Genomic DNA, 20,965 nt, shown 5'->3' with positions numbered 1-20,965 from the left:
GTGTGGTTTCATCATTCCTTATTAATACTATAAATGGGGACTATAAATTTCTCTCTTCTACAATATATGTAATAAAATACTTAATGGATTGTGAATGACATGTTATAAAACTTGGCATTAGGTACTGCAGTTTATATTTAAATGCATCTCAGGCATAAATACATGCTCTATAAATAGAAAACTCTTTGAATTCATAATACATATAACCACTCCTTTAGGTGTAGCAGTTTGGATGATGAAATCATCAGATAGTAATTTATTTCTGCAGAAACAGGTATTTGTTGTATTCTGAGGGGAGCTCCCCCAACTGCCCTGAGTAAACACTTCCAGGTAGGAAAGGATTTTATAAAAACTAGAGGTGTTGTATATATTCCTAGTAGGATTTTAGTAACCTATAAACAGAATCTATAATTTTAAAAGGACCAAAGCAGCCTAACTGCTACAAGTTAAACAATAATCGTGGGGAATTTCTTCCAGGAGGAACCAGAAGAATCAGAGCAGGAGCAAACAGTTTTGCAAACACATTAAACTTCTCATTCAGCCCCGAAATGAGGGCTGAAGACTCTGAAGGACAAGTATTTGTGAAAGTGGCCTTTTGCTGTGTTTCCAACATGCAGAGGACTGAAGCATCACTTGGAAAAAGGCCACTGAGTACATTCTAGATCATTCCCTTCAGGATTTTCAAGTGAAGACAGCCAAAGTATTTGGATGGGTTCAGGTTTGAGTCCTTCTTCCTCTTGTGAGAGGGATTAGTAGCCATACCCCTAAAACAACCACACAGAATATCTGCAGCACAGCTCAGACATGAATAAATGAAATCATTGACCTGCCTTGCTGCCCTCACTGTCTGCCTCTCCTTGCCAGCTGTGCTCTGGGCTGTATCCTCCTACCTCTTCTGCAAAGGCTAGAAAACAGTGCTTGTAAATTAGTGTTAGTTTGGGGCAACAATTGGAAACAGAAGAGGTTCTTGTACAGAACAGGTCTCCTGCATCGATTCTTCCAATTTTTGCAGGCCCTCAGTCTTGCTGCTGCTTGAGATAGGGAATTCAGGAAGTAGCTTTTTCAGTAGCTTGCGGCACAGAAAGGCTACTAAACAATTGTTTAGTGTTCCTGTGTTTTCTGGTGATATTTTCCCTGGATGTGTGCAATGTGCTGTTCTGTGTGGTGCAGAACATGGAGAGCAGCTGCGTTGCAGAAGGTTCCTAACGCTTAAAGATTCTGTGATGTGTTTCGTGTTGGGCTGAAGTTGTTCCTTGGGGAGCCAAGATTTGGGGAAGAAAATATACATTTAAAAAAGCATCACGGAGGCAGGGAAGACAGAAGGGCTGATTTCAGAGTTATCTGAGTGGCTGTTTCTGCCCTGCAGAGTATGGGTGCAGTATACAGAGATAAGGTGTGAGCTCTTGGGCATGGGGAAGATCTCTTTTGTGAGATCATTATAAGGGGTTTTCTCCCTTCCCAGACTTGTTTTCTTTAATGAAACTGGGCAGATATTAATGTATTATCACTGCAGATGTTATCACTCAGATACTACCTCTACCAGCAGCAGCAGTGTAAAGGAACATGAGGAAACTATTGGGTGATTTTCAGGAGCCAAAAAAAAAAAAGAATACAGATCAAATCCAGCAAAATGCTGGCCAGAAAGGCATTTTCCTTTCGTCTCCATCCTGGAAGGGAAAGTTAGAGGAGAGGTAATTTATCTGGTCTGTGGCTCTAATTCTTTGTTATATAAACCTGTTGTGTGGTTTTAGCCAGCAATACCTCTAAACACTAAACCCACTGGTACTGACTCTACCACTGCAAAGGTACTGAAAGAAGATGTGAAGGGTTTGAATATTTTCATTTTCATCAGATTGCAAGTACTTCTCTTGAGCATCAGTAATAACTAAATGTCTTTTTGAAAGGGCTCTCCAGAGGGTGAAAGTTAGTCTTCTGTGAATTTCCACTTTAGTATATTATAGACCTCTATTTCCTTTTTACAGTTACTTCAACTTGAATAAATTGAGGATTTCTTTTTGAGATGAAGATCATTCTTGAGCACAGAGATTAATATTAAAGCTTTGATCCTGCAGGTCACCTGATGTCTGAGGCATTTGCAGTAAAAGTTATGTCCCCTGCATTCCTGGGTAGAATCCTCAGGATTTCTACACAAAAGGTAGAACCTGTATGGCACCAGTCCTGTGAACTCTCATGGTACCACTGAGACAATCTTTTTGGTATGTCTCCATTCCTTTATTTTTCAGACTTTGATTATGAGGAGTAGTGTGAGATGTCATTCAGTCCCCAGCAATGCCTGTGTGGAGGTATTTGAGTGCATCAGTAACCTCACACTCAAATGGAAGACCACAGTACTTTGATCTTTGATCTGGGTCTAATAAACTTTCCAGTATTTCTATAGGACTCAGGGAAGACTCCATCTGTTCTGGTAGGAGTTCAGCTGGTCTGACTTTGTCCAAAGCTTGTCCCTGCAAGAGGACAAGGGTTAAACCAGCTGTGAGATGTCAGTGCAAAGGTAGATCTCGAGCAGAATTTCTGTCCCATTTCCCTCAGCGGAGGAGGCTGTGGGAGAGAAGCTGCTGTTTGACTGATGTAGGTAAATTTGAAAAGGAGTGGCTGCTACCCTTTCTGATTGCATCTTTTCCCAGATGCTCTTTTTGTCTTCCCTCCTTCTCTTATTCTGTAGGGCTGATACACAATTACTTATTAGATGGCCTGTAAGGTAACTGGATTGGTTGGACTCCCTTTCCTTTAGGGGGAAGGAGTGCAACCAAGCAGGCCGTCCCAGCAGCACCTTTCATGGCTCAAGAGGCATGCAAGCACCAGAATTGAATTAATTCCAGATAACCCATCTTAAGGCCAAAACAAAAACTTGTCAAAACAAACCAAAAAAGCAAGTACTTTTCCTTTCATTAATGCTGCATTTCCCCTGCTTGGAGCTGGTTCATTAAACTGAAAATTGCTCAAAACAGGCATCTCTGTAAAGAATGCTTGGAGCAAAATTAATTAGTTTTGCTAGGTTAGTAATGCACCTTGCTTGGACCGAAATTAAAATTATTTTTTCAATAAAGCCACGACACTTTTTATCAGAATTGTCATTAGTTGTAGGAAATAGGAGTATGAGGGAAGAATTTGTCAAGTCTAATTTATTTATACAGTGACCCTAAAAATTACTCATTTCCCTCATGAGATGCAGCAAGATTTAAAGTAATATCTGAACATCACCTGAGCAGTGCTGATGTCCTGATGTCTGTATCCAGTCTGAGGAATTTCCAAGCCATCCTTTCACCTTGTTAAGAAATAGATGGGTAAATCATGCCTAAGGGCATTCATAAGATGTTGAAAAAAAATTTAATCTGACCGTGGTCATGTTTGCTGTTCTTTTTTTTTAATCTAGATTCATGTCCATTTTTAAGTTTCAGTACAGTTTGAAGAAGAGCCTTATATTGAAGAAGAGCCTTATATTGTAAGAACTGTTTGTGAGTGGTGATCGACTGAGAAATTTTAATTCTGCAGCTGTTTCTTTGATACTTTAAATGGCTGGGTTTGATACTTTTGAGTGGCTAAGGCAAAACACAACTGCAAGGTCGAATGAGTAAATCTTCTTAAGAATTGGTTTTTTGTTCCTGCAGTGGATACCCTCAGAAAACTCTTGAGTGCCACAAAATTGCCCATCACAGAAACTAGGTTACAGGGAGCTCATGGAGACAACACCCTGCTATGTATTTAAAGCAGTTCATAAGTTTCCAGCTGGTGCACTGAGAATTTTGGCTGGAATTTCCAAATAGATTCACTTAATGATCAGTGCTTGCTTCTGGTAGCATTCCTAAGTATTTTTTTAAATGAAAAATGACGATATAATGTGTGATAACATCACTTTAGTCTCATCCCATGAGAATATTGTCAAATTTCTAATTCTGACTGCAGTTCAGCCTTATCCTGGTTGTCTGGTTCCCTCTGTGAATAATTGAGATGTTGCTGTTGCATTTTCAGCAGAAACAGCATGGTTTGGGTTTTGGGGGAGGGGTTATTTTTGTTTTTCTCAAAGGCAGCTTTTCATGATTTCTTCCCACCAACAGTGCTCTAGTTTCTCATGGCATCTTGACTGTGTCTTCCTGCTTTGTTTTGTTTTTTGTAATCCTCTCCTTTTATGTAGATCCTGGTGCTGAATTATACTTTTCTTGCATGGCATTCTGCCAAACACAGAAATATGGGAATAATAGCGACAGTAAGTATCCAAAGTATTTATCACTTTGGACAATTTTATTTCTGCTGGAGTCCCTAATTTCCTCTTTTTTCCCATCTCACTGCTAATCTCTTATTTTGTTGATTGATATATTCATTAGACTATGGTGAGGCTTTCCCCCTTTTTTTCTTCCTCCTGCACAGAGAACATTTCTGCTGCAATATCTTATTTTTATGCTGTTGATCAGCTCATTATCTTTCTCTCAGTAACTAATATCTTTTTAATGTATTTAGACTTCTTTCATGGTACCAGATCCATGAAAGGAATAGACACTGTTTCCTCACTCCACTTTTATTATCACTTCTGAAATTGTTCACCCAGTTGAAAGTATCAAATTCCTTAACTTAAAAATCATGTTCCCTGTGTAGGTTTAGATGTCCCATCAATCTGACAGGATATTTCTCTTCATGGGTGACTCCATGGGGCCAAAGGTACAGCCTAAGCCACGTCTGCACAGCCTGAACTTGGTGGGAAAAGTGTTTTTCCTATGTTTTCTTTCCACGGAGGTGGAAGAATTACCATCCAGAATTCTCTGTGTACCTATCTAATCACACAGTAACTGAGGAGTTACAGGTGATGTGACAATAGTCAGTACAGAGATATTCCAAGGGTTTTTCTGGTTATTGCTGTTCCCTTCTCCTGCTCCAGCTTGGCAACACCACATGCATGAAATGGAACACTTGTTTTAGTGTGATAGGAGACCTATCCCAGGGTTTATCTGCTGCATTAAAGCCAGTGTGTCCAGTCTGGTGTCTGAGCTCAGGGTACAGCTAACACAAGGGGGGGAACAGTTTGTTTGGGGTTCGAGGGCTGGCTGCAGGCAGGGGCAGAACTGTGTGAGGAGTTGATTTTGGGAGGGAGCATGGGTACTTTGGGTGAGCTGAGTGATTTCTGATTTAAAGATTTTGAAAAGTCTGTTTTCTCATTTAAAGGATGCAACAGTTCTGCTTTTTTGGTTTTGCTGGCAAAAGCATTTACTACCAGTGGTGCTAATTTTCAGTATTATTTTTCCTGAAATGAAGTTTAATTCAGTAGTTCTGAAGGTATGCGGATGAGACTCTGTTACGTCTCTATCAAGTGACTTCTAATTTTCTGCAAACATTTTACAGCTGTATTCTCACCCAATCTGTCCAGTTGCTGTGGTGCCAACACCTTGCCTCGTGGTGCAGCAGGTGTTTCACGAGGCAGGCAGTGATTTCAACCTGCTCCCACTTCACACCACAGGCCGTGACAGCCCCGCTCCTCCTTTGTCACTGCAGGCTCTATTCTTGTCTCCAGATTGATGTATCCATTTAATTAATGGCTTTGGGAGGGTGTTTGGGTCCACAGATGATGACAGGAAATAGGAATTTGAGGGGGGACACTGTGTGGGAGCTCTTCTGCTCTTGTCCCACTCACTGTTTGTGGCAAAGTGATTATAAGTGATGTTAATTTAAGGCACTTGGCACAGGATTTGAAAAGGGAATACATGCACTTGGCAAGCACTAGCTCTTGGAAATCTTGCTGCAGAGTAAAAGAAACAGTAACTCCGAGACAAATCTATTTATTTGACACAAACTGCCTCCATGAGAATTTTCTTAATACAATCTCTTCAGTGAATGCCTTTTTGTTTGTTTTATAGTATTTTGTCTTTGAATGGCTTAGTGTTTTTTGCAGAAGTGTGTTGTGTTTAGGACTGCTTGACAGAGGTTAATCCTGGAGGAAGATATCAGGTCTGCTTTTTGTGTGAGTTGGGGAGGCAATAGAAATGAGAAAGGAATTAAAAGTCTTTAAAAACAGGACATAAACTAAAAGAAAATAGTCTGACATAAATAGTTGTGCTAACTAGGGAAACTGAGAAACATCAGATACTATGATCCCTTTTATTGTGTGGGTCAGAAATGTAGAATATTTTTGTCAAATCAAATGCAATATTACACTTTTAATTGTTACTTTGACAGTGAAGGTAAATAAATTGCTTATGACTCGTTACTCATTACTTGCTAGGAAATGTACTGATTGTGGAAAAAATCTTAGGTGATGAGTGAGGGGATTGTTGAAAATGTTGCCATGTTGTGGGTGATTGACATCCTTCAAAAACTGAGACTTTTTAAGTGGTCTTTTACACTGGGAGTATTATGTAAATAATTAATTAAATGGATAATTCACATTTACTCCTAATAAACTGTAATTGATGTGTAACATGTGAAATACGTGTTCTAAATATCAAGCAAGAATAACAGCAAAACCAAAGTTATCACAAGTAACTAGCCAAGCTCTGTGTTTGAGGAAGGAGTGCTAAAAAGGTTAACAAACACCTGTAAATGCAGTTTTGCCTTCGCAGTGGGAACTGAGCAACATTACTTGGTAAATGGTGAGATTCCAGCTGTTCCTATTGGGAAAATATGTGTATGTAAACTAACCAAAAAATCCTAGCTATCAACAGGTAATTCTGAACTTCTGGTCTGACTTCAACCACTGCCAATTGCTGTAGCCAGGGGGAATCAATCATTCAACATTCATTGCTCACAAATGGTGTTTAGACCCCTCAAAGAGATAATGAAACTCAGTGGCATCTTAAAGTATGTTCAAGACGTGGAAAAGGGAGGTAGTGATGCTGATACAGAAGAGTAAAAGTGAATAAAATCAATACAGGGGACTGGCAGTTCAACAGCATCCAGAAAAAGCACATTCGTGTGAACCAGTGCCTTGCTGAACACAAACAGCTCTGAGAATCTGTTGGGGTGTTTATTTACAAAATTCAATATGTCTGCATTACATTTATCCTTGACAGGTATTGTTTTAAGCATGTGGTACCTTACTGTCTACTTCTCATCGGGATCATCTTGGAAACTCAGCAGAAAAGCTCAGTGTTTCTCGGGGAGGAGTGGGAAAGAACACAGGAGCATCTCGGCCCCAGCGGGGATCACCTGCTCTTTGTTCCGGGCATTGTTCTCACAAAAGCTCCTTTGCACTGGGTTTTCCTCATGCTTCTCCATGCAGGAAAGTGTCCGTGGAGCAGCACATCCTGGGTCAGTAAGTAGTTTCCTTACAACACTGAGCAAACATGCCACGTTCTGTCAAATCTCCACGAAATGATTATCTTGGCTTTGCACACTGTTTTGGAATAAAGAGGACTCCATTACACTGTTTTTTAGCATAGATTGTTCTTGTAGCCAAAGTGCCATGGAAAATGACTATTTACCCCATTGTCTATCAACTGATAGGTAGGAAAAAGAAACTACAGATCAGTGTTCCTACACTACTCAGTATTCCTCTGTAGTACTGCTTAGGGATGTTGTTTTACTGTGTGTTGATGATGGTTAAAGTCAAGAACCAAATACTTAATAAGGATTTAATTACAGCAGTTAGTTATTTAAACATTTCTGGGACGCATTATTATAATTAATTACAGTTATTAATTACAGGGCTCGGTGCTTGGCTTGGAAAGCTGTGTGCTGCTAAGGTCTCCAGGCCTTCTCCATCAGCCTGTGAGTTCTGGGGTTTTAGGGATGATGGACCCTCCTGGGACAAGCACTCCCTACTGCCCTTTGTGATTTCGTGCTGTCACATCTTCCTGTTCCCGGGGTGGTGTGTGCAGCCTGTGGGGAAAGGAGAGGGAGTGGGGCAGGAGGCAAAAGGGCTTGTTTGCCCTCCAAGGCGAGCTGAATGCCCAGGGCAAGGCAGAAGGAATGCACTTCTGCCAAATGTGTTCCAGCACATGGAAGCTCTTGGGAAGCTTCAATGAAAAGTACTAAGACCACCAAACAAACTGGTTTTTTCAATTCATTTTTTCAGTGCACAATAGTTCTGATATTCCCTTTGGAGCCCAGTTGTAATGAAACTGTAACCTGTAACTTAAAGAGTATTAAATATGCCAGAATTCCTTTTTTAATCTACTTTGATTGCTATATTTCCCAATCTAGATCTGTTACATCCTTGATAAATCTTAACAGACTCTGTGTATATGTTGGAAGGATATTCTACATCCTGCTAGATATATGAAAGTTTTTGTTAGCTTACTATCAAGTAGTTGTTTCTGTGGAGTAAAATCAGCTCTTTAAAACTTGAGCTTAACCCTGGTCCCATTTCTTAAAATGAGAAAGTTTTCAAGATCTTGTTTTCAAACCTACCTTTTTAAAATCATTTGTACTCCTAAGAAAAAGATGGAGATACTTTGACAGTCTACTTTTACTTCATCCAATCACTATAGTTTTTGAGATAGAATTTTTTTTGATGAAGAATCTTTTCTGGACAAAAATTGTTTTCAGACAGACAAGCTTTACATGCTCTAGAAGTCCTCCAAATCTTACCTTGTTTCCCAAGATTTTAAACTTTTTTCTTTAAATGGTGTCAGTATCTCGCCCAGTCGATATTTTTAAGACCCATCAGAGCTATAAATAGATGTATATTTGGGCAGAGTTTGGGCACATAATACCTTGTGGAAGCCCCATGCCAGTCCTTCTGGGGTTTCATAGTTGTTTTCTAAGACAACTGTTGTTGTGACATCCCAAACTTGGGATTCATTCATTTACTAACAGAGGTCCACAGTGCTGTGCTGTGATCCCTACAAAGACACAGGCACTGGTGATATTTCTAAAAATATCCTGTTATGTTTTGTAGGAAATTAATTTTGATTGACAGCTTTAAGAAGGTCACATTCACTTAATTAGGAGTTGTGTTCAGGCCTTCTACTGTTGTTTTATAAAGATTACTCACATTTTTGTGCAGTTTAAATATTTCTGTTTTCTCAGAAAACTTAAGATGCAGCAAAAAGACAGAACCAATTATCTATCAAGCACTTGCATAATCCTAAAATATTCCTCTCTGTAAGTATATAATGACAGTGTGCACTTTTAAATAAATTCTTCTAGCAGTAACAAAGCTGGGGATTTGATAAGTCTCACAGGCCAATTTCAAGTGAGCAGAAAGAGACAATTTGTCACAGTCAAGTGATCTTAGGACCTGCTGTCTTTATTTTTTTAAAATACGAAATATAAAAATTTAATGCTGTAATTTTATGGAGATGTTCCTAACTCAATTCATAGGGATTTAAATACAGTAAAGTAGCAGTATATAATCGTTTTTGTGAGAAAAGTTTTGAAGTCAACCTACCTACATCAAAATAACTACCAGTCTGTAGAATTTAGGGGAAAATATAGAGATAAGTGCATGACAAAAATCTTATTATTTTATACATCTGAGCTCAAAATTCTTGAATTTTTTTTTCCCCCTCTTCTCTCTACAAAATGGACTCTGGGTTGCACCTGGTTTACTCGTATCAAACTCACAAGAGTTTGGGTTGTAGAGGATGATTTTTGGCTCCCCACTGGACTTTTTAAGTTGCTTTTTCTAGTCTCCGAACCTCATTTATATGCTTTGCACAGGGACACCAAGCATGGTTTGGGTAGGATTTTTGACAGAGTTAATGAACATAGTTGTCCTGCTCTTTATGCCTCTTAGGCAGTGGAAATGTTCTGCAACTGCTAAACCACTATAAATAATGCAGGCGGTAAATAAATGGCAAAGAAAGATTTTGGAGTAAATATAGTAGCATGATTAACCTTTTACATTTGCTGATACAGATGGTGAAAATGGGCAAATTGAATTTGAAGCAAACCTGTGCTCCCCTGTCAGATCCCTGATCCTCCCTTCCTGAGGCTGGGATCTGGGGGGACACTCACCCCCCTCACCTGCCAGCACCTGCATCGATCCCTTGGCTCTACAACCCCCACAAACCTTCGTGACATATTTCTGTGGTTCTTTTCAGTGGCCCTGAAATCAGTCACAGGATGTAAAGCCTGAGTGGTGCTGGGGGAGAGGGAGTGTTTATTTTCATGGATTAAAGGGAAGTGTGTTCTGTAAAAGTGATTTGGCCTGAATAGGAAAGTGCAAAGTTTCTACTTAGAAGTGATTTGTTTTTCCTCCTATTGATGTACTTTTGTCCTAAACTTTTAACCTTAATTTATAGCAAGAAAAGTGACTTCTTATATTCCTGTAGTTCTTCCAGTCCAGCTTGCATGCTGGCAAGTGAGCCATGGCACCCATATATCCTAAGCAATTGGGTTTCCTTGTCCAGTGTAGCACTTCCAGTAAAAGCCCTCTGGGTGGGAACTGGGTGCTGATCATGTCACCCAGTGCTTTACAAGGCTCTGTATTTTCTGTGTCTAAGCAAGTATTCAAATGTTGTCTTACTAAGTGGTTTTTTAATCATAGTAGCTGGTGTGGAAACCACTATTAGGACCTGGCTGTGTTGCTTTGCCAGTTCCCTGTTATCACCTGATCACCTTAGGAGGAATATTGACAGTAGTGAGCATGAGTGGGCAAACTTTGGTTTCTGGAATGATTTAGCATTACTGCATCATACTGTGCAATACCTTTAGCTGCTTCAAGTAAGTGAAGAGTAGCTTCAGTGAAGCTTCTAGATTTAATACTGTAAAGAAATGTCAACAGTTACAGTGCAGTGTGGCCAGATGTCATTTGTTTGACATAATGGTATTGCACTGATGACTCACTTATTACCTGCAGCTACTTACAGCTGAAAGAGAGAGGACTCATAATGTCTTTTTGTTATATAATGAGAGAAAAGGTGAGTCTTGTGTCAGGTTGTTGACTTTCCTCAAAGAAATGGAGTCCAAAAATCCAGCCTGAGCTGATGAAAGACGAAATATTCTATAGGAGAAAAAAAAAGGTAAAGTAAGGTGTGAAAAATACCTAACTATCCTGAAATTGGGTGAAATGGAAGAAGATAGTTTCATGTGGATTTCTTTATCTATAGTTTCATGTGGATTTCTTTATCTATAGTTTCATGTGGATTTCTTTATCTATAGTTTCATGTGGATTTCTTTACCTTTTCTTAAAAAAGCAAAGAAGCCTCTCTCTCACTCTCTGATCACAGCAGCACAGTAGCAATGTTGCAGTGAGTAGTGTGTTGTTTATGGCTTTTGTGGCAGGGCAAACAGTGCACATTCTGCTGCTTTTATGTAGTCCCTTCTATTGCAGTTTATGAAGAAATGGAATTATCTTGGGAGTGAGAAATGGATAATTAGCATCAACAACAAAATGCAATTATACTTGCAAAATTAAGCTAATTGGAGAAGATTGGGTTCTTTAAGTCATGGACTAATTTCAACCAGAAGAGGGCTACAGAATGTGGATTCCAATCTTATATTAGTTATCCTTTTCCCGATTTCCCAGAGCAATTGATGGTAGCTGCAAAATTTACATATAGCCTTTGAATTCTTGCCAAGCAGAATTGTCTGCATCCAGAAATTAAATGAGGCTCCATTTCTGTGTTAAAATACTGACTAAATGTGGAAAGGAATTTATTGAATTAATCCGTGTCAAGCCTTTGGTTTAGTCTTTTCTGTTTTCACATTTCATTATTCTTCAAAGCTTTTTCACCCCCTTTATTACTCTGTTCCAAATTATCTGCAACTCCTTTCTATGTGAAGTCTTCTGCCAAATTTTTTTTGCATTACTACATTGTCCAAATCACTCATGGAAATATTAAATAGCGTTGACTACAGGTAGAGTTGCACCTGAACTGCACTTGATTAAGTGCACCCCCACTTGCAGAGGGTAGACTTCCAGTTGGGTGTGTGCAGCTGCATTCTCACAGTGACATTGATAGTGTCCCTTTGTGTTTATGAGAACATCATGTTGGGGTAACATTGAGGAGCAGAGAGGTGCTTCAGGCTGGGCACCACAAAGCTGAGAGCTCCTTCCAGGAAATAAAATGGGACTGATTTGGTGTTACACAGCTTGTTTGTAGCTGCCTTTAAGCAGTGTGCAAAGGCCTGCGACTTCAAAATATTCTGGAAAGTTAAGCTTACTTACCTTATTTATTTTGGGATGTGGCTGGTGAAGTTAGGGAGTTAAAGATGAAGAGAAAGTTTCATGTAGTGTTTTATGTCATGTACAGAGGCTTAGAGCAGGACCATCAGGTGACTTGGACAAAACTAACTTAGTAAATATTCTTCAAATGATTCTTCTTGTGCAGGTGAGTAAAGCAACACAATCAGACCCTGTCCTTCCATGGTTGAGGGTCTTTATCCCTGATCCAGCACAGCATTTTAACTGTCCCTAGTGAGTATCCCTCTGAAGTTAGAGGAGCTTTATCCTGCTAGAGGTGAATGCAGTCCTTGTGCACCACTGCCAGGTGTAGAATTATGAAAGGTCTTGGGTTTGAAAACAAAATGCTTGCTTTAGCTATTGTAGAGGCAGCTGTGCCCTAAGGGGGAATCAGTGCTTTGGAAGCCAGGCAAAGTTTATCATATGATTTCCTCAGGAGTTACCCAGGAGTGTCCATTTAATCTTGATCAGTGGCTGCAGAGGAGCCTTGTTATTAGATGCAGCCTTGGAATGTGCCCTGCAGGCAGAAATGGATGCTGCTGCTTGGGAGAGCTGCCAGATTCTTTTAAATATTTAAGCAGAAATAATAAAAATCTTTGGAACGTCTCATGTATTCTAAATATTGTTAAATAATTTGAGTTGCAAAACTGGAAGAAGAAACCAGGAGGAGTTTTTCCTTCAGCTAGGTAATTTGCTGATAGGAAAAATCCTATATGAAATGATCAGTCAGCTTATGTACAAGCCTGTTGCTTAGCAACTGCACGAGTAAACTTTCACTTCTCACTACATTTTCCAGATTTCATTAGATTCAACAAATAAAATTAACTTTAGCTTCAAAATACAGAATAAAACCTTGCAGTGTAGAAAATGCAGTCTTCCTCTCATGTTATATATTTAAATTTACATCTTAGGAGCAACAGGTATAGCAGAAATGAATTTGTAATGTTCATACAAACTGCTAGGGTAGTGGCAGTTCACATCAGTAAATATTAGCTAACTGTGTTTTCTAAAATAACATTTTTAGGTGGAAAAACATTTACTCCTTGTCCTGGTTTCACCCCAGCCAGCAGCTCAGCCCCACACAGCCACTCACTCATTCCCTCCTGGTGGGATGGGGAGACAACTGGAGGTGTAACAGTGAGAAAACCCATGGGTTGAGATAGACAGTTTAATAGGAAAAGCAAAAGTAGCACATGCAAGAAAAGCAAAATGAGGAACTCATTTCCCTCTTCCCATGTGCAGGCAGGTGTCCAGCCATCCCCAGGACAGCAGGGCTCCATCACATGCCATGGTAACTTGGGAAGACAAATATCATCACTCTGAACATCCCCCCTTCCTTCTTCCCCCAGCTTTATGTGCTGAGCATGACCCCCTATGGTCTGGGATATCCCTTGGGTCGGTTGGGATCAGCTGTCCCAGCTGTGTCCCCTCCCAAATTCTTGTGAGTTCCCAGCCTACTTGCTGCCCAGGTGGGGTGAGAGGCAGAAAAGGCCTTGGCTGTGAAGCACAGCCCAGCAGTAATGAAAACAGCCCTGTATTGTTCACACTGATCCCAGCATCCCAACCCAAAACACAGCCCATAGTGGCTACTGTGAAGAAATGTAACTCTACTCCAGTCAAAACCAGCATATCCTGAACTGTTGATCATTTCACAGAACCACAGACTTGTGAAGGTTGGAAGGGGCCTCTGGAGATCATCCAGTGCTCTGCCACCCTCAACATACAGAAGTTCTACCACATGGTGAGGTGGAACTTCTTGTGTTTTATTTTCTGGCTGTTTACTCATTTGATTTCACGTGCACTCCTTTGACTGGTGTTGGACCAGACCCATACAGGAGCTGTTAACTGCACTCAAAGGCTTAAGCACCATGATAATTTGCAAAAGTATGTGTATCTCGCATTGTATGGTTTTGAAGTCCTCTCTTCATAGCTTTAGATCTCTCTTACCTTCTGAGGGCTGTAAGTTTACAGGCCTTTGAGTACAACCATGTTGCCAGCTGGTGAAAGTCCATTGCACGTTTCTGAGATGTTAAAAGCAGTTTAGGTGCAGATAATTTTGTTTTCCTTTCTAATTGGCTGTGTACTGTTTAGAAGGGCTGGAGATCCTTACCGTCATCATGTTACACTGCACTGCACATTCCTCAAATGTGCTCTGATTTTTTGTTTTCCTTTTCATTTTTCTTTAATATTGTGTGTTCAAAGGAGGTAGTAAACCCTCTTCAGGTGAATGTTAAATGAGGTGACAGCGATGCAGAAGTGCTGTTGAAGGATTCAGGTTTTGCAGTGTTTTTGCTGGGTGAGCACTGCAGTAGAGACCCTTTGTTACACATCATTGTTGGTTTGTGTCTGTGCCAGACCAACACTGGGACACTTTCAGTATCTATGTGGTTCAAAAACCTTCAAGTTTTTTAAGAGGTCTTCTCTTGTTATGGCCAAGGATTTATCTTCAGCTCACAAAGTGATGCCTTCATGTTAGGCAAATTAACACGAGAAATGGCATTTAAAAAGAGAGTTGGACAGGAGGGGAGGAAGAGGAGAGTCCTGCTGTGGGAATGGGGCTCCATCACAGGAAGCTGCTGTTCTTTACTGAAGTGTGATGGAAATACTAAAAAATGCAAACTGTGCTAAGGGTCATGGAGCAGGGTGAATCTAAGCCTAGTTTCACTCTACATGTCATTGTCAGGTAGGAACAAAACAAATCTTGCTGCATAAAAACATGGGAAAACTAAGAAATAGCTCAGTAAACCTATACTTAGTATCTGTATTAATAGGTATACTGGTATGAATGTGATGTGTTTTTCATTACACTCTGGTGAAATGATGCTGTAGGGTTAAGTCAGCAGGCTACACCTATGAAGTTAAGACAGTCCTGGACAATCCCTTCATATGAATTAAAATCCACTTGTCTCGTGAAAGGATTAGTACTGAGTTCTTCTAAAACTAACCTTTGATTCTTGCTGAATAAAAACCCACTTCTGGTATATGCAGTTTTTGATCATATTTTACTCTATTTCAAAAGCCGGTGGAGAACAGTTAATGGCTAAGTTATAGAGATTTCTCTAGGTGGTGATAAGAATATTCCTAAATAGCATTTTTCATAACCTAGGTTTATAAAGTGAAGGTTGCACTGCAACCTGAAGTTGTTGTTTGTTTTTTTTTTTTACCCTGTGCTTGCAGACCAAATCTTCGGATGGTCTGGAAACTTCTGTTTTGCACAGAAACATAATGAAATAAGTCTTCAGGAAGTATCTGAAAGATATATGAAAATTGCTAATGTTTTACTCTGCAAGTGTCTGAAGCATTTTAAAAAGCAAAATGCTTTTTGAGGATTAGGGAACTGCCTGCCACAGAAACAGTGATGCCTGACACACTGTAAGAGGTGATGTCTGAAATCAAACAGGTTTGGCAAACCAGCATCATCAATTACAGTTAAGGTTAACAGTATGCTTCTATGTAGACAGCTGTTAAATTAGTCAGATTTGACTGGTTGAAGTTAATCTGTTTTACTTAGCAATTACATCAGGGACATGGCCTGTGTTTGGGAAGCCTAGGCTGAAAATCAGATCTTCTCAGAGCAAATATCCAGAACATGTTGTACAATTGGAGAGGTTTAAGGTAGGTGTAGTGGGCTCTGAATCTGTAGCGAAGAGCATCTGGTGACCTGGGCAGGTCCTCATCCTCCTTGATGATTTCCTCCCCCCTGACTAGGGCTATTCCTTTTCTCTTTTTTGGGAAGGTAGAGCCACTGTGGCTGTTTGTGCATCTCTTCCATGATAAAGATGCTATGGAGCTACGGTACTTAAGCTAAATTTACAGTTCCTGCATTTTACACTTACGTGACTTTAATCTTAAAATTAAGCAACTCTTTAGAGAACAATTAAATTTTTCATAATACTAATTTGCTAAGACATTTACCAACACTTGCATAGGGTACAGTTTACAAACAGTTCCTTCAGGAAATGTTTTTAGGCTATTTCTCAAGCTATTTTCACGTTGTGCACTTACAGGGAATTATTTCCTTTATCACGTAAGGATCCTAAGATCTGAATGCAACATCACAAGGGGAAGTGGCTCGGATTGCTGAGATTTACCAGCTACTCAGGCTCAGATAAGGCTACCATAGCTTGCTAGATTTTCTAACTTCTCTTTCCCCTTTGTTACTGTTATCCCAGATTGAGGGAATCCTGCTGGGGCTGGGGGCAGCTGCCGACTTTTCTGTTGCACAGTGTGACTGGTCAATGTGCTGCATCTGCTGGACTGGTGGGAGTTGTGCCTCTACCTGCAGATAAGGAACGTGGCTGAGCTGAGCCTGAAGCTGAGGGTGTGTTTGAACACATGCCTGGAGAAACGTGTGCTCTGCTGGCTCTCCTGAGAGACCGAGGCATCAGGCGTGGATTTGATCAGCAGGGAAATGGGTGGTGTGGAGAACTGCTACCCACTGCTGAACAGCAGTGTGCTGATGTGGTGATTCCATCCTGGGTGCCTGTGGTTTGAGCCACTTTGTAACTGTGCTTTGTCCCCGAGTGGACATGTTTAATGAGTTTTAAGTGAATCTAATGGAAAGGTGTGAAGGCAGAGTCATTACACTTCCCTTTGCTCAAAACAAATGACCCACACAGTAGAGGTGTGCATTTTGTTTATGGAAGGTTTTCATAGATACTACTGCTCAGAATAGTCACATCTTTTTTACAATCAATATCGTAAAGTATAGTAGGTGCTTGTCAGTGAGGCAGACCTGATGGGGTGTTTGCATTTCTACTATGGTGTTTGCATTTCATGCGTTTGGACTATGAGTACAGAGTAGTGGGGAGACTCAAAGGAGACAATATAATCACCTCCTAATAACATCTCTTCCTCATGGAAACAGGCCCTGAAAAGATCATTGAGTTCCTGCATCTTCCTCTTGTTAGCAATGAAGTCAGAATATCAATATTTGGTGTGATCATGTTTGTACAGATAGTTACATTTAAGAGCTTTTATTTATGTAAGTCTCAAGGAAGAACTTCATTGTATTTGAGTAATTTCTTTCCCCTATTTGTCTGAGACCAATCAGGCTGATAGAAATGCGCTTTCGTTCTTTCCCATCCTAATTTATCTTCTCTACTTTTTATCTTCTCCACCAGTTTCAATTTATTTCTTTCTTGGCTGCAGAGGACTGTGATGAGCTTTTAGTGAAAAATCTGAAACCAGAGACAGCATTTAATCAAAACATTTGTACATTGAACTTCATTTCCCCGATTTTATTTATTTCCTTGGATATCTGATATAGCAGTTTAAGTGATGGGACTTAGTAAAAGCAAATGCTCACAGGGAGATTTCTACTGGTTCTCATAGCTCTTGTCTTGGTTGATAGTATTTCATTAATTTCATTTGAGATCCTATATGACAGCATAATTATGATATAATAAGACTTAGCTAGGTGGCATAAAATTATCTGCCAGTAAAGTCTCAAAGACAAGGTCACACAGAGTACAAGTAGTCTTCAAAATTATGTTTCTAGAACTAACTGTTCTAGCTACAGAAAAAAATAAAGCAAGTAACGTTGTAATTTTTGACACTACTTTTAGTGACTGCAAAGCAGTTCACCAAAATGGTTTCTCCAAAGCACTTTAAAAAGCCATTAATGTTAATTTAGAGTTCATTTTTGTTTATGCAGGGCTATATTAAAAATGAGGCTTGTTGATATGAAGCTGGGAGTTAAGACAGCAGTAAACAGTTCTTCAATCTACTACATTTGGTAGGGCAGCTTTAAATTTGCTGTTCCTGAAAAACAAAACATTGCTCTGATCCTTTTTATGGGATCAATATACAGAAGTGCTTAGCACAGGTGCCTGTGGATAGTAATGTACCTAAGTAGGCTTTGCTGTTTCTAGATTGTTCCCCCAAATATTTTGTTTACTTTTAGTAATTAGGATAGTCCTATTACAGCCTCCACATAGGGCCACCCTGTCAATCCCTATATCGATAGAGCTCCTGATGTAAAGACCAGAGTTTTATTCATCCCCATTATACAGCAAAGAAAGAAGTCCCCCTTAGGACTTCATGGCCATCAAATGCATTTGGCAAGACAGCCAGTAAAACCATTAGGATATTTGACGTGTATTTAGGTTCTCTTCCAAACAGTGCAGCAAGACAGGTCTTGTGACTAAAGCAGACCTGGAGCCAGATTTCTGTGACCTTGAGGAGGTCCCTCACAGCAGAGCTCCCTGGGGAGTGCCTTCTTCTCCATCCCTTCCCTTGCCAGCTAAATGAGAGCCTGCTTCACTGCCTGTAGCCAGGGCTTGATCAACTGTGCCTTTCTATGAAGTGCCTGGAGATGCCCGGATGTGTTCTGTGGCATCGCAAGGGATTTGATGCTTCTAGAAAATGAAATAAATTTTTATTTTTTTTTTTTAAATTGCTACAAGAGTTTTTAAATAAAAAGAAATATTTGTGCCCGTTTTCTGACGCTGGGGTATGTTGTTGGATCTCTTGCCTTGTTGCAGGAGATAATGTGTTCTTCTTTTGATCAAGAATAATTCTGTGGTAAGATCTTCCTGATTACCTTGTACATATGTTTCTGTTTATATGGCTGTTTGTGTTTTCATATACATTTATTTTGTGGTTTATAGCATCAACTGAAGTAACTCTGGAACTAGGTGGTTTCTGAGGTTTTTGTTTGTCACTGCTTTAAAAGCAATCCTAGCTACTGTTCTACAGCAGTAATGTCATTCTTCTTTCCTTTGCTGTTTTTGCCTCTTCATTCAAAATTTAACTTGCTTTAAATTTTATATTACTCCCTCCTCCTTTGGGTGCAGCGTTTTCTTTAGTCTTTACACTTTGACACTTCCCATGTGAACATGCACTTACTGGTTTCTGCTCCTGCCTTATATGACATGAAAGGTAAACACATGTAACAAAGGTAACTCCAAGTACTTTGTTGATGGGGAAAGACTGACTTTGACAATTAAAAGCTTTAGATGGCTCTTTATCATCAACTTGTTCACCACAATCAAGAGTGATTATTGCTCTGGGGTGATGCTGCCATTGTGTGTTCACTGCTTGGGAGAAAAGCCATCAGGGTACAAGTGGAACATGTCAGTCTGAAGGAGGTAATGGTTTCTCCCTCTGAGCTTTCTGACTTTATTTTGTTCTTTTTTTTGGCCTTGAGCTTCAGTCTGCACTTCACTGAGAAACTTTAAAAATGTAATCACGTGTAATTCATGAATTAAATAACTGTGCAATGTTTGATTGTTTTAGTTAATGGTGCCTTCGAAATGGAGCAAGTCTGTCTTGTTGTAAATAGTGAAGAATTCAAGGTAAGGAGGTGACCTCCTTTCTGTTCTGTGCCAGAGCCAGGAATAATACTTGTGCATTACCTTGTAATTCCTCTTTGCTGATCCTGAACTGGGAGCAGTTTTGTGTAGGGATGGAAAAAGTTACATGGTGGGGATCTTTCAGTGCACCCAGAGTTAGTAATGTCATCCTGAAAAAGGCAAAAGCCTTTCATAAAATGGGACCTGCTTTACCTTGATTCTTGCCATGGTTTAGTTTTACAGATGGCTATAGTCTGGCTGAAGGTTTGGGGTGTAAACAGTCTTTTCAATATGAACTTCTAACTTTTAAATATGATGATTGCCTAGAGTTGTTGTAGGAAAGTGGAACAATTTGATCACAACCCCCTCTCCCCTTTCAGTGCCCCATAAACCCTCCAAAACCAAAGAATACAATCGCCCTGCCCCAGTTGTCCAGGCAGTGTAAGACTCAATCTGTTGAAAGAAAGAGGGTGTCTTTTCTCATTAATGCCACAGGGGAAGGGAGCTGATTTCTTCAGCTTTAAGTTTATTTCTACGCTTTATGGCCAATTTTGTATGCAATTATTATTTGCTTTCATTTTTATTAATAATGATCTCTAAATAACGAGAAAAGACTAGTAATGTAGGGAATTGGTTTATTTGTGCTTGTGATCTTTGTATTTTAATTGGAATTATGTTCCTAACTCTAATTGTGAATCCTAGTTTAAGGATATTATATCCTTTTTCCTTATTTGCATACAAATTGCATTCTAACAAGCAGTCAGGTTTTCACACTCTGCATTTTTAAATGAAAGTTTATTTTGAAAATTTAATGCCAGTGTGCTTTTCCCTTCCCAAGATTTGGTTCAGTTCACTAAGGGTATGGAGTCTGCTCTCTGATGGACTCCAGCATGTTTTAACAGTTCTTTAAAAAGAAGGAAAGCAAGAAATAAACTTGGAGCTTCATTTATGTGTAAATGTCAGGGCTGTGATATTTTTATTCCTTCTTAGTCGAAACTTAGCCCAGTGTGATTTAGGGCCAGTGTGATTTAGGGGTGATGCTGGAAAGATAATGAGCTGTTGTTTTGGTTCCATGTTGACCACAAAGGCTCAGCCCAGCACTGGGAACCAGCAAAGAGTATCCCCCAGGGAATCTCTGGCTGTCTGGTGTGCTGGATTGGACTTGCACATCTCATTGCCAGCTCAGAGCTTTTAATGCCAGAAGAAATCTTGACCCTAATGGGTCAAAGCAAGAATTCATAGAATCATAGAATCGTAGAATCAGATGGGTTGGAAAGGACCTCTGAGATCATCAAGTCCAACCCTTGATCCACTACCACTGTGGTTGCTAGACCATGGCACTAAGTGCCACGTCCAGCCTCATCTTAAAAACCTCCAGGGACGGAGAATCCACCACTTCCCTGGGCAGCCCATTCCAATGGCTGATTACCCTCTCTGTAAAGAATTTCTTTCTAATATCTAACCTAAACCTCCCCTGGCACAGTTTAAGGCCATGCCCTCTTGTCCTACTGCTGATTGCCTGGGAGAAGAGACCAACCCCCCCCTGGCTACAACCTCCTGTCAGGTAGTTGTAGAGAGCGATGAGGTTTCCCCT

At 40.0% G+C, this 20,965-nt stretch overlaps 1 long non-coding RNA gene across 1 annotated transcript in view; it reads left to right on the top strand.

Annotated features, from left to right (window-relative positions):
- LOC108502792 overlaps positions 1 to 20,965 on the top strand; it is a 101,334-nt gene that overhangs the window by 28,465 nt on the left and 51,904 nt on the right. Inside the window, exon 5 of the long non-coding RNA XR_001876626.1 lies at positions 7,017 to 7,258. This is a non-coding gene — a long non-coding RNA (uncharacterized LOC108502792). The remainder of the gene's footprint in view (positions 1 to 7,016; positions 7,259 to 20,965) is intronic.

The sequence above is a fragment of the Lepidothrix coronata genome, unplaced genomic scaffold (genome assembly GCF_001604755.1).
Source record: "Lepidothrix coronata isolate B3197 unplaced genomic scaffold, Lepidothrix_coronata-1.0 Scaffold124, whole genome shotgun sequence".
Taxonomy (NCBI): Eukaryota; Metazoa; Chordata; class Aves; order Passeriformes; family Pipridae; genus Lepidothrix; species Lepidothrix coronata.
The sequence above is the reverse complement of the archived record's forward strand: the minus strand, read 5'-3'. Positions and strand labels throughout refer to the sequence as shown.